Source organism: Piliocolobus tephrosceles, chromosome 7 (assembly GCF_002776525.5).
Source record: "Piliocolobus tephrosceles isolate RC106 chromosome 7, ASM277652v3, whole genome shotgun sequence".
Taxonomy (NCBI): Eukaryota; Metazoa; Chordata; class Mammalia; order Primates; family Cercopithecidae; genus Piliocolobus; species Piliocolobus tephrosceles.
This window is the reverse complement of record NC_045440.1, coordinates 74,347,024-74,361,829: the sequence shown is the minus strand read 5'-3', so window position 1 is coordinate 74,361,829 and position 14,806 is coordinate 74,347,024.

The window sequence follows — 14,806 nt, the reverse complement described above, 5'->3', positions numbered from 1 at the left end:
GCCATTCTCCTGCCTCAGCCTCCCGAGTAGCTGGGCAGAGTCATTCTTGAAGCTTCAACTGCAGGGCCATTGTTTTCCTGTTCCCCCCGCTCCAAGGCCTCTCCTCTCTCCTTGGCCCAACTCTCTGACCATGATGCAGGTACTTGGCAAATTTAAATGGGAAGGACTGCCTTTAAAAACAAATGAACCCCTTTCGAATTAACATCTTCTGTTGAATGCCATATGAAGAAAAATCTAGGGGTTTGTACTGGTTTTCTGAGGCCGCCAGTAACAAATTGCCACAAACTAGCTGGTTTACAACAACAGAAATCTGTTCTCACAGTTCTGAAGGCCAGACATTCAAAATCAGGATGGTACTTGCTTGAAGGATCTAGGGGAGAATTCCTCCTTGCTTTTTCCAGCTTCTGGTGGCTCATGGCAATACCTTGACTTGTAGACATATCCCTCCAGTCTCTACTTATGCCTTCGTATCACCTTCTCCTCTCTTATGAGAACACTTGTCATTGAATTTAGGACCCACTCTAATCCAAGATGATCTCACATGTAGTTTAATTACATTTATAAAATATGCTTTTCAACAAGGTCACTTCTATGGTTTGAATGCCCCCTCCAAAACTTAATGTTGAAACTTAATCCCCAATGTGGCAGTATTGAGAGGTGGGGCCTTAAGAGGTGGTTGGATTGTGAAGGCTCCGTCCTCATGAATTAATAGGCTCATGGATTGGTGGGTTACCATGGGAGGGGAGCTGGTGGCTTTACAAGAGGAGGAAGAGAGACCTGGGCTAGTACATTAAGATTCTCAGCCCCCTTGCCATGTGATGACCTGTGCCATCTGGGGACACTGCAGAGTCCCCACCAGAAAGAAGGTTCTCACCAGACTTGGCCCCTCAACGTTGGACTTAGCCTCCATAACTGTAAGAAATAAACTCCTTTTCTTCATAAATTACCCAGTTTCAGCTATTCTGTTATAAACAGCAGAAAACAGACTAGGACAGTCACATTCACAGGTTCTGGGCAGGATGTATCTTTTGGGGGCCATTCACCCCCAGGCTTCATGGTGAATGACTGACTAGAAGCAGTGCCCTACAAATTGGTCCTTTTGAACCCATCAATGACAGTGGACAAAAACATTGGCCGCTGATTGAACTTCAGATCTGTCTTGAACAGGGAGCCACTGGTACCTGTGTGGGAACCAGCACCATCACCCGGCATCCCAGCCAGACCCACCACTGCAAATGTTCCTACATTTTGCTATTGCATAGAATTTCCCTTTGGGGGTTATAAATGTACCTGTAGCAGGACGAGCCACAGACAAAACTCCTCAGACACCGGATTAAAGAAGGAAGAGGTTTTTTATTCGGCCGGGAGCATCGGCAGACTCGCGTCTTAAGAGCCGAGCTCCCCCAGAAAGAAATATTTGGCCTTTTTAAAGGCTTACAACTTTAAGGGGTCCACGGGAAAGGGTCGTGATAAATCGAGCAAGCGTGGGAAACGTGACTGGGGGCTACATGCATCAGCTAACAGAACAGAAAGTGTTACAATGCTTTTTTTCATACAGTGTCTGGAATTTACAGATAACACAAGTAGTTTAGGCCAGGGGTTGATGTTATTGTTATTACTTTGTTTCTTTCTCTCTTTTCTCCTGTCTTTGAACTAGGCAAGGTGGGGGGAGGAGGGCAGCAGGAGTAGTAGTGGTCTCCTCCCTTATACCTTCTTGCTTAGTTTTTTACTAGAAAAAAAAAAGAGAAAAGCAAAACAGCAAAGCAAAGCTCAAACCCCATCAAGCTACATCACAAGTCTGTATATAATGTTCTCATGTTGCTCAAGGAAACACCCCCACAAAGGAGTTTTATTGAATGTTTTGAACTGTGCCTCAGTGTAGAGGACTTATAATGGGTTGGAACATATGATCATTTCTTTTTGGAAAAGAAACTGGGTCCTGGTCTGGAACATACCCTTTGATTTTGTACCACATGGACATAGTGGTGTAAAGCCTTAGGTCCCCAGCTTCCCAGGAAGATGTTGCATTGATAGATTCTGGTTCCACTCTGGCCAAGAGACCTTACCTACTAACTCTTTGCCATATGAATTGCTTTCTAAGCTACAATTCTCCTTTTCTCTCGCCTTTCTAGCCCATTTCATACCGAATTTAAAGAAGCTTACAGTGGACCTTTTTTTGGTACCAAAGATCTTTCCCTAGCAGGCTGCCTCATTTCTCATCATTCTGTCTGGCTCAGGGTCCACGCTCTCCTTGAATCTTTCACTCCTCACTTCTGGCCTCACAACTCAGGCCCTGCTCTAAAGTCCCAAAGGATACATTGCTGCCCGCCTCCCCAGCATGTGGCATGCCCCTCACCAGTGAGGTCAATTTCTTGCCTCCCTGTATTCACCTTCTATGTCCAGGACCAACATAATTGTATGTGGCATAGTCAGAGCTGTTTGAGTGACACCGGAAGCCCCTAGTGTTCCTGGGTTATCCCCTGACTCCCACCAGATAGGCAGCAGACAGCTTCTCAATTCAATAGCTTCATAAATTTAATTCATTTAAAAATAGTTTTATTTTTACTGATTTTTATTTATTCTGAAAAATGGTTGTAAAAGTTCCTAGCTTTGCTTCTTTTAAATGGCCTATTGCTCATTTTATTATTCAGACCTCATCCTTGCTTTAAAAAAGAAAGGGAAGCATCGAATCCTGAGATCTGACCATTTTTGTCTGTGACTAATTCATTTTAACAGAGAATCAGTGTGATAGGAACCACTAGTCATGCATTGCTTCTGCATGGCTCGCTCCTGCTAGGAAATGAAGCAGGATTCTCTGACACCGGGGTGCTGGGGCAGCCCCCCACAGCTTCATCATCGTTGAGTGCATGGCTGTACAGTCAGGGGTAGAGAATGGCTTCTTCACCCTCTTCAGAGGTCCCTGCCAGGAGCCCACACAGAGCCAACCGAGTCAAGCACTGCTCACTTGCTTTTACAAGTGTTTAATCCTCCCAGCAGGCCTGTGTATACAGTTCTATTATTATCTCCAGTTTAAAATGAGAAAGCCAGGGTCCCGAGAGGTTAAAGTCTCAGAGGTGGACCCCAGCTACCTGGCCTCAGAGTCTGTGCATTTGACCACTGTGCCCCCTGCTGTGTCACAGGCCCCCTAAGGCAGGAGGGGCACCAGCCACCAGGCCACACTGCAGCCTCAGGGAAGAGAGAGTAGACATTTGAATCATATTCATTAGGTACAATGCAATGTGGAAAGAAAATCCAGCATATTGCAGTTAGTATGACAAGAATCCCATAGGTTAGGATGAAGGCACTATTTAGTTAGTTAGTTAGTTAGTTAGTGATGTTATTTATGTTATGTTATTTAGTTAGTTAGTTAGTTAGTTAGTTATGTTTTGAGAAAGAGTCTCTCTCTGTCGCCCAGGCTGGAGTGCGGTGGTGTGATCTTGGCTCACTGCAACCTCTGCTTCCCAGGTTGAAGCAATTCACCTACCTCAGCCTCCCAAGTAGCTGGGATTACAGGTGCCTGCCACCACACCCAGCTAATTTTTGTATTTTTAGTAGAAACGGTGTTTCATCCTGTTGACCAGGCTGGTCTCAAACTCCTGATCTCCGGTGATCCACCCACCTTGGCCTCCCAAAGTGCTGGGATTATAGACGTGAGCCACCACGCCCAGCACTATTTTTTTTAACTTTTAATTTTTCCTTTCTTTCCATTTTCAGGTTAAGGTCACACGAAGGCACTGTTTTTATCACTATTTTACCATGAGGAATTGACAGTTCCTTGACTGGATTGCCTAGGGTCATTTGTGGATAAAGGGAGGAGTCAAGATTGGAACCCAGCCTAGTTCTTCCATCCCTAAGTCCAGGCTTTCTGGTTCCCAGGAGCACGCCTTCCCACAAGTGCCGAGGCAGTGCCTGCTGGGTCTGCTTTGATCACGTGGAGAAAACTCGCTTCCCCCAAGACCTCTTTTGCACCTGCCTGCCCTTTAGTCTGAAGTCCCCCAAAGCCCCACTACTGTTGGCCTCCGCCACCACAGGTGCCCCTGCTGGGTGGGTTCACTGTTTATTCCCACACCTGACCTGGATGGAGTGGGTGCTCCTTACCTTGTTCCTGGTAAGGAGGTTTCCCCCAGAAAATCCCAGTTAAAATGCAAATGTGTTGCCTGGCAGAGACTCCTGGAGTTTGTGCATTGGTTCCTTCTCAGAGAGCAGAATTCTGAGGGTTGAGACTTGATAGGACTGAAGGACACAGTGTGGGGAGCTGCAGGGAGGACAACGGGCCTTGGGGAGTTCCAGTGCGGGATGGAGGACCCCACCCACCATGGAAGAGGGAAGAGGAAGCGGTGCCGCTGTCAGAGAGAAACAGAGATAGAATGGGCACTATCCTCTCCAGCAGCACCCTGGGGTGTCCGGCCCTCAGGACACAGTGAGCCTGGCTGCCTCATAGACGATGAGCGAGGCCCACTGGCAGAGTCCAAGGCTGGATTCTCCCCAGTCCTGGAAAAAGGCAAAAGGAGCAGGTTTCCCCGAGAGGGCCCTGGGAGCAAGCTTAGCTACCCACTGCTCCTCTGCTACTCAGGCAAGTGTCCCCCTGCCCCTTATAGGACAGCAAGTCGGGAAAGGATCCATCTCTCACCCCACCCACCCCAAGTTCATCGAGCAGCTCTGCGCCCCCTCTGGAGGCAGGGTGTCTCTCAGACCCTTCCCCAGGCCATACATACAGATGCACTATACGTGGTGATGGAATCACACTGTACAGAGCATTCCCTGCCTCACCTTTCCCATTTACATCTATCGGACCTGGCACTGTCAACGACAGCGGTGTGCTGTCATCTTTTGAAAATAGCTGCGTTATATTTCATCACATCACATCGTGTCATATAAGCCAGTTGCCCACTCATGAATTACAGACTCATTTCCAACCTTTTGCTGCTGCAAATACAGCCACAACTGGCATTTGGGTACCAGTTTCTTGTGTACATGGAGCAATTTGTTTTCTAAAGACATGCCATGAACCACTGAGCTTGCTGATCACGGCCTGTCCTTAAGAAAGGAGAGAACAGGAATGAATTTTCCTGGGCAAAGGGGCTCAGCTTTGGAAACTCAGCTTCAAGCTGCCCTCCAAGCCATGCCAAGGGAGCGGGTGAATCATTTCACCCAGATTTCTGAGCCAACCTCAGTGAGAATGACCATGAGCGAGAATCTCACGCCAGCCAGGCCAGCCTCTCACCTCTTGTTCCGGGGAACAGAGGCAAACCTGCATCATTTTCTGTAATGCCAGAGGAAATCCCCAGATAAGGCAGACACCCTGATGCCTCACAGAAGGCACTCCCACGGAGATAGATATAAACGGATGAATGCTTTCTTCATCACAGTTCACAGTTCTCAATGGCCCTCCAGGGCTGCCAAAAAACCTCTCTTAGCTCACTGCCACTTCTGCCACAGCCAGACACAGCACTTCCTAGAAAATCGTCATTCCATTTACTGTTTATTCTTGGGGCGGATTACTGTTTCCCATAAACTCTCACAGCGTTAAAGGTAGAGTTTCAGTAAATCTCATCAGATGTCCACATGAAGGGGAAAAGATGTCCTTTAGTTTTAATGTGCCAGAGAAAAGGAAACCATGACACTATTTTTAAGTTAGTGACAAAAGCCAGCAATGGACAATTCTAGCTAGGGGACCCAGTGCTGCTTTACAGTTGCTATCCCTACCTCTCTAAAAGGCCAGGGCGCTACCTGGCATGTAAAGATATCAGGGGGACTGTTCCTTCATTACACTTTGGAGTACCTGAATTCTCATATTTGTCATTGACAGATTGCATTTTCGTCAAATCTGTAAATCACTCACAAGAAGCTCATTATTTTTAATGACTTTTTTGTTAACATATTTTTATCCTAATCAATATTCAAAATAATGAGCTTAGTGTGATAGTTGTATTTCTTTTCTAATGCCCATATCAAAATGTCATATGTTACATAGCACCTAGAATGCTCTGGAACCTGGAGCAGTGGCACACTCTGCTAAATGCTGGACCTAATTGGATCCCAGATTCCAGCCTTCTAGCAGGGTGCCTCCAGAGGCTAACACACGTAGACTACCTTTCAGACATGGAGATGCTGTCATCTGTGTTTGCATTTATATGCATTTAATGTGCCACAGATTCAGAAAATGGGGGTTAGGAGAGGTGGAGAAATTACCTACTTTTCAAAAGGCAGAGGTGCTTAATGGAAACCCCATAGGCTTTGGAATCAAGTCCAGGTACACATCTTAGTGACATTAGACAAGGTGCCTCACTTGTAGAGGGGGCATATTAAGAGCCACTTTATAAAGTGGAACAAAGATTAAATGAGATAATAGACACAAAGTGCCTGATTGAGGAAAGGTATTCACAGCCCATGGCAGCCAGCATGACCTTCAGTGCAAGTCTGGATGTGCAGACAGATCCAAGTCTTCAAGACATTCATACCTGACCCAAGGCTGGGTCTTGCCTCTGTCACTTGCCATCCATGTGATCTGGGAGAATGACTTAACCACTAGGGATTCTCAACTTCAACTGTACCATGGGGCTAACAATGTCTATCCACAGGACTTCTGAAAGGACCACACAAAACACACAGGGAAGCATCCCAAGCATGCAGTAGGCCCACCATTAATGTAACTGAGCTTTGAGCTGTGTGCATCTTAGTAGGATTAGTAGGCATCTGGGTTCCTTCTATACTAGTCCTTATACACTAGGAAACTGGGTTCCTTCTTTCCTTGCCTTCTGGGAATAGGGGGCAAAGCGAGGAGTTGTGAAAACATTTCTGGCTGATGGTCCCAGGGGACTGTGGCATTGATACGAAATGTCCATTCTAGATTCAGGATCACAGCAGTGGAGGATGGTGGGCATTTGTGGGGTCTCTTATGATGATCTAAGTTTAAGTGTAGTCAGATTTATTGTGAGTAGGAGTAGGGGAGACAAAGAACACTCAGGGAAACGAGGAAGGGTATCAGGCATCCGCCCCACCTGGCTCTATTTTCCTTAACAGTCACCACGTTGTGTGGGGTCCTGCCCTCCCTGTCAGATCCAGGCGTGGTGGTGGTGGACAGGGTGGGGAATGGGAGGGCTGCACCCCGGCTGAGCTCCTACAGCTCCCACACAGTCAGCCACCCTTAGAAGATGCGCTCAGATGTGGTGCTGAGAAAACAACTCTGCTTCCTGCAGAGACTTCAAAAACCCACGCCCTGTCTACCGCTGCACATTTTTGCAGCTGAAGGAGAAACTGCTGGAAATAGGAGTTTCCCTGATGTTATCACGATGATGTCGACTGTGTTCTTCTGGAGACATCGGGGAGTTGGCTCAGGAAGGGCTGGGTGGGAAGTGATGCAGCTTTGGACAAAGGCTCTGGGCTCTTCACAAAGGGAGGTAAGGCGGGGCCTCCGGGTTCCAAGTTGGCTGAACTTTCACCTCCCCTCAGTGGCAATAGTTCTAGTCCTAAGAGTAAAGGGAGAGGAGAGCAGAGATTTAGAGAAAGAGATGAGCAGAGCAGGTAGGGCCATGCAAGACCCTCTTCAACCTTGCTGTCTTCCTTCACCCTACCCATCTTCTTCCAAAATGGTGACATCTTTGCCCTATTGATCATCTTGGTGTTTCTAATTCCCTTTCTTTGGATCTTTTTGTATCATTCAGAGATGCCCGGAGCAGTAAAATGAGCAATGACTCCTTTGGAGAAATAGCTGATTCCTGCTGGGATAGGAAATGTCCAAGATGAGCTTTATGCACGTGATTTTGCCAGAAAGCAGGAAAGCTCTTAAAAACTGGTACAGGAGTCTGCTGGAGAGTCCTACTGGCCAAAGATGGGTTCATTTTTAACATCTCAAAAGAATCATGACTGCAGTATATGGAAAGGTAGTAAATATAGAAATCCATGAGCTCATGATGATAAAAAGAGACCCCTCATTGATCACCACTAGAGGTTGTTTGGGTATCAACTCATTTCTCTGAAAATTGACAGAGAACAAGTATTGATCCCACCTTTCCTCTGTGAACTATATTTCAGAGTAACCAAAGAGTCAGCAAAGTAAAGGTCATTTTTATGTAAGAATTTCCCCTAATAAATGCAGAAGGAATAACAAAATTAGCAAATCATGAGTTTGCAGTCCCTAATGAAATAATGAATTTAGAAATGATCATCAGTTGATACTGATGGCGTAGTGGCGGGTGCCTGTAATCCCAGCTATTTGGGAGGCTGAGACAGGAGAATCGCCTGACCCCAGGATGCAGAAGCTGCAGTGAGCTGAGATCATGCCACTGCACTCCAGCCTGGGCAACAGAGTGAGACTCTGTCTCAAAAAAAAAAAAAAAAAAAAGCACTATTACATATTATTTAACATGCTTGGCCAAGGTTCAAATCCTGCTTTTGGTGCTTACCTATCTGTGCATTTATATTATTTATTATTTATTTATTTAGAGACAGAGTCTTGCTCTGTTGCCCAGGCTGGAGTGCAGTGGCAGTGTGATTTCGGCTCACTGCCACCTCCACCTCCCAGGTTCAAGTGATTCTCCTGCCTCAGCCTTCCGAATAGTTGGAACTACAGGCGCCCACCATCATGCTCAGCTAATTTTTGTATTTTCAGTAAAGACTGTGTTTCGGCATGTTGGCCAGGCTGGTCTCAAACTCCTGATCTCAGGTGATTTGCCCGCCTCAGCCTCCCAAAGTGCTAGGATCACAGGTGTGAGCCACCATGCCTGTCTGACAGAGAACTTTAAAGCAGGAACTACACAGCAACACCCATGAAGTATTCATTGCACATAAAAACTTTAAAATAGAATCTATTGAAGCCCCTAGATCTGCCCTATCCAATTCGGTAGCCACAGGTGGCCTTTGAACACTTGAGATGTGGCTATTCTGAACTGAGATGTGCTTTAAGCGCACAATACATACCTGATTTTGAAGAATATAAAAGAAAAAGAATATAAAACATCTCATCTATAATTTTTTATATTAATCACACTTTGAAATGATAATAGTTTGGCTATTTTACATTAAATGAGTTATTAAAATAATTTCATCTTTTTTAACTTTTAAAACATAATGTTTAAAATTAAATATGTGATTCAAATTATATTTCCATTGGACAGCACTGCTCTAAATATAACTTCACAGTTTATAGAAAATACTGGTGATGATGGAACTAGTTAACACCAAAAGGAAATAAATCCAGAATGTGGTGCAATTCCACCAGATAAATGATTTACTTCCTACAACAAATAAATGATATTAGAACAAATCGGGAAGAGGGGTGGACTTAGATTAAAATAGATATAACAACCAAATGCAATATTTGAATCTTGTTTGCTTCCTGAACAACTAGTTATAAAAAGACAGTTTTGAAACAACCCAGGAAATTTGAACATTGAGGCTGGGTATTAGATCATCTTAAAGGCTTATTGTTTATTTTGTTAGAGGTAATAACAGTATTACGGCTATGTTTTTAAAGATGTGCTTATCTGTTAGGAGTACATAGCCAAGTATTTGTGGGTGAAATCATGTGTCCTCTGGGATTTGCTTTAAAATGTTCAGGGTAAGAAGGTGTGGTGGTTGGGTAAAACCAGGCTGACGGGATGTTGATTAATACTGAAACAAGGTGATGAGGCTATGGGAGTTCATTATATTTTTCTTTCTACTTTTTACACGTTGAAAATTTCTAAAACTTAATTACAAATATCTAATGCATATCTATATTTATGCTATATAATGCTATATTTATTAATAAAAGTATGTATTTTATATAATAAGTTAGAATGAATTTTGATGCCGCCAAAGCTATTTTTATTTTTAACACCCGGCAAAGGTAAAAGCACGATTGGTTTGTCCGGCAAAGAGTCATGAGCGCTTAGAAGGCAGAGTCCAAAGGGACTGGGAAAGAAGGCTGAAAAGACCAGTGCTCCACTCTGGCCCTGCAGCAGCAGGTTGTACCTGTTTCCCATGAGGCACACAGGCCGACCAAGGCCAGTTCAAACACACGGGATTCCCGAGGACGGAGAGGGTTGGCAGGGCCCCTGATCATCTAAAGGCCTGAGACACATTTACAGGTCTGCCTAGGCAGGCCAGCTCGATGCCTGGATGGGCCTCACGGGTGGGCACTGGGTTCCAGGGCTTGGCTTGTTCATGGTGTACCTGGAGGTGACTAGGCCTGACATTCATGAGAGAGGATGAATAATCCCAATTTCTGTTTGCTAATTTACTGTGAACTGTAACCGCCAAGGATCAGATATCCATGGACAGCATGTTGTGGAGAACATGCTGTGGGTGGGGGAAGAACCTAGAAAGTGGAGGCGGCTGGGATCATCGGGCTGTGATAATTCCCAGTACATCTCTCCCCACCAGAGAGAAAACTGCCCTAGTGACGGCACAGGACTTTCTTTTTGGTAGTAAGAGGGTGTGGCTAAAAATGAAGTCCTGATTTTGAAGACTATAAAATATCTCATTTAAATTTTGTACATTAATCACATTTGGAAATGATAATAGTGTGTCTCTAATTTTATCTGTTGTGGGAGACTGTGACTGACCACTGAACGCTCCTCCTCCCTCCAGACCTTTAATCAAGTTACCCTTGAGGCAGTCCCTTTCTTTAGAATAATTCTTCATTTTTATTCTGTGTTAAGAATCAACTCTCAGAGGGCAAAACTATTCTTCTAGTCCCAAGTTCTGATGGTGTCTTAGTCCCATTATGCTGTTTTTAAAAAATACCACAGATTGGGTAATTTCTAAACAATAAACATGCATTTCTCATGGTTCTGGAGGCTGGAAAGTGCAAGGTCAAGGTGCCAGAAGGTTTGATGTCTGGTGAAGGCTGCTCTTTGTTTCCAAGATGGCACCTTGTTCACTGTGTCCTTAGATGGAAGAAGGTTAAAGGCCAAAAAGCAGCAGATGCAGTGTGAAGCCTCTTTATAAGGCATTAATGCCATTCATGAGGGCAGAGCCCTCAACCCCATCACCGGAAGGCCCTACCTTCTGATACTGTTGTGCTGGGGATTAAGTTTCAACATGAATTTTGGAGTGGGCACAAATGTTCAAACCATAGCAGATGGGATCCCTCATGTTACACCCTCAGGGTGTAGAGAAGGGACTAACGGTGAACTTTATCTGGTTCATGATTTCTGCAGCATAATCGTCACGAATATGGGTCCTGGAGTTGCACAAGTGGGGACTGTGTTTACTTCTACCTCATCTGTTGACTAATTGTGTGATCTTGAACAAATATCCCCTTGAAGCCTTGTGTTCTTAGAAGTATATGCCCTTGACATGATTGCAAAACACCAATCACACAGAGCATCCACTACTGCACCTGGCACCTAGTGGGTACTTAATAAATGACAGTACTAGCTGTTGTGTTATTATTATGGGTGCAACTTAGAGTTGGTCCTGCCTAAATAGGTTTTGCTCATAGAGGCTAAACTATATGCTAAACCCAGGAAGCATAGAACTGCACACCCCACATGTAGATCTAAAGCATTTCTTAAAAGAATTAAAAATGGGACCAGGGCCAGGCATGGTAGCTCATGCCTGTAATCCCAGCACTTTGGGAGGCCAAGGCAGGCAGATCACTTGAGGTCAGGAGTTCAAGGCCAGCCTGACCAATATGGTGAAACCCCATCTGTACTAAAAATACAAAAATTAGCTGAGCATGGTGGTGCACACCTGTAGTCCTGTCTACTCAGGAGGCTGAGGTAGGAGAATCGCTTCAACTGAGGAGGCAGAAGTTGCAGCGAGTTGGGATTACGTCACTGCACTCTAGCCTGGGCGATAGAGCAGGACTCCATCTTAAAAAAAAAAAAAAAGAGAGAGAGAGAGAAAGAAAAAAAAAGAAAAAGGGACCAGACTGTGGAATATAGGCAAATCTGATAAACAAGGTGTATTTGACATACCCACTCCGCTTGTTTCTCTGCAATTTCGTGGGGCTGCAGGGGTGTGGAAATGGAAGTTGCCTTTGACCTGACCCATGGCAGTCACTCGTGACACAGGGAGTTAGCCTGTATTCCACAGGATTCACTCCTCTTCTTTTTCCCCAGCAACTTGTGTCCGCATAAGTCCTAAGACCCTCCCCATACAGCTGCCACCTTTCTTAGTGGTCTCCGGGGAAGGATGGTATTTGATGACTGATAAGGCTCAGTGAGTTACCATCCAAGATATGTTTGCTTTCGAGCTTAGCATAAGGCCTCAGTTAGCTCGAAATAACAAACCTATAAGGATTCCTGTCAGTATCCCCAAGTGCCTAGCACCTAGTAGGTGCTCAAGAAATACTTATTAAGTGATAAATGGAGGGGATTTCAAGCACTGTTGTGGATTCCTGAAGGGCATCCTTAGGCCTGGGGACTTTCCTGGGACCATTCCAATCACCCCACAGAGGGTGCTTTCCTGGTGCAGTTATTCAGATGGCCCGCCCCGAGCAAGGGCTCCAAACCAGGATTTCCTTCAGGGTTGAGGCCTACTCTAGTGGCAGCTTTAGGAGCTTCCTCGCCTCACGGTGCTTTAACGCTATTAAAGCTCTGCTTTGGAGGACTGGGGTCCCAGGGGGAGTGAGAGAAAGCTCACTACTTAAGTCATTTATGCTTTGGCTGCCCAGGCTTGAAAAAATGCCCTTGGGACTGATCCTGAAGTGCGGGAGAATAAGTTAAATGGCTTAATAGATCCTGGCAGCTTCGGAAAGGACTAATGGCTCAGCATTAATTGGGTACATAGAGTGCAGATGAATCTCTGAAAAGGTATTTTAGATTTGCCTGTTCGGCTCCCACTGGCTTCAAAGCATCACATCAGTCGACTCCCAAATGATGCTGATTATTAAAGAAATATGAATACTGGATATTTGCATCGACCTTCATATTCCTGGTGCCCTTGTTTGTCCCCTGAGCAACAAACTGAATACCACTATGTGGTGGGGATTGTGCAGGGGCTGGAGATAGATGAAGTTCCTGTCCCTGTCCCACATGCCTTTAGTCTGGAAGGCAGAGGTTGGGAATTTGAAAACAATGAGACGGCTGCTGGGTTGAGGTTGGTCCCAGAAAGACACAGAGGAAGGAGGAGGCCGGGACTCCACCTGGGTGGTAGGTGGCAGTGGAGGCTTCCTGGGTGGGTGGGGACTGGAGCATATGCCAGGCCTCCAAGGCAGGCAAACAAAGGCTCTGGCTGAGGGAGCAGCATGTGACTCACGCAGGGGTTGGATGGGGAGCACACATGAGCTGGAGAGAGGAGGAGGGGGCTGGGCGAGGTAGGCAGGAGTCAGATAACGAAGAGCCAATGGGTTCTCAGGGGAGCACCTGCCTGCACTGTGATGTGACGGTGAGTCACCGCAGGACTGGAACACAGACATGACATGTACAGCTTTGGGCTGTGAAAAAGACACCACTGAGAGTGCAGAAAACACCTGTGAGAGAGGCTGGCATCCAGGGCGGGAAACCTCTTTTGAGGGTGTGAACCAGGGTGTGAAGCAACATTTGAATTCTTGCTGCTCTCTCCTTGAGCAGTGGGATATTGGCCAGCTCACTTAACCTCCCTGAGCTCCTTCCTCAAGGTGAGAAGAAAATGAGAAGATTTCTAAAAGAGAGTATCTCAGGCACTTTGATTGTAAGTGACACAGAGAAAACCATCTTTTTTATTTTTTATTTTTTGAGATGGAGTCTTGCTGTGTCCCCCAGGTTGGATTGCAGGGGTACCATCTTGGTTCACTGCAACCTCCACCTCCTGGGTTCAAGTGATTCTCCTGCCTCAGTCTCCTGAGTAGCTGAGACCACAGGTGTACCACCACCACCCCCAGCTAATTGTTGTATTTTTATTAGAGATGGGGTTTCTCCATGCTAGCCAGGCTGGTCTCAAACTCCTGAACTCAAGTGATCTGCCTGCCTCGGCCTCTCAAAGTGCTGGGATTACAGGTGTGAGCCACTGTGCCTGGCCCTGAAAATCATCTTGAACCAGCTCAGTCAAAAGGAAGAATTCCGGGGTAATCTCCTGTTGCCCTGGAAGAGGCAGGAGTATGGCGGCCCTCAGGGTGGCAGGAATAGCTGCTGCGGGAGGCTCTCTCTCCATCCTTCCCACTCCTGCTGCCCTCTAAGCACTGGCGCCATATTCCTCTGTGGAAACATGACCAACTACTGTTCACACGCCTCAGATCACAGGGTTTCAGCACTTTCTGTAGTCTCTTTCTGTATTTTCCACTGGCCAAATCCTGGAAAGAACTTTGATTGGCCATAATGGGGCTGGGTACTCTTCCATTGACTAGTCAGTTTGGACACTGGGCAAAATATCATGACTGACTCAACTCAAGCCTGTGGCCTCACTTCAGTCAATTAAATACGACCGGGGAGCAACAGCTTAGAAACTGTGATGGCTGCCTTTCAGAACACAGGATTGTAGTGTGGGAAAGAGTGTTTCCTAAACGCATGGGTGCTAGGGAGTTGCTACGGACTGAATGTTTGTAGACCACTAAGTTTGATACATTGAAGCCCTAAATCCCAAAGTGCAGTGTCAGGAGTTGGTGCCTTTGGGTGGTAATTAGGGTTCAATGGGATCTTGGCTGGTATCCTCAAAATGGGATTTGTGCCTTTTTAAGAAGAGGAAAACAGATTTCCTCACAGGCACCAATGAAAGGTCATAAAAGAACACAGTGAAAATTCATCCATAAGCCAGAAAGAAGATCTTCCAAGAACCAAATCTGCCGGTACCTTGATCTTGGACCTCCCAGCTCCAGAATTGGGAAATGGACAGCTGTTGTTTAAGCCACCCAGTCTATGGTATTTTTATAGTAGCTCAAACTAAGATGGGGTGCAATCCC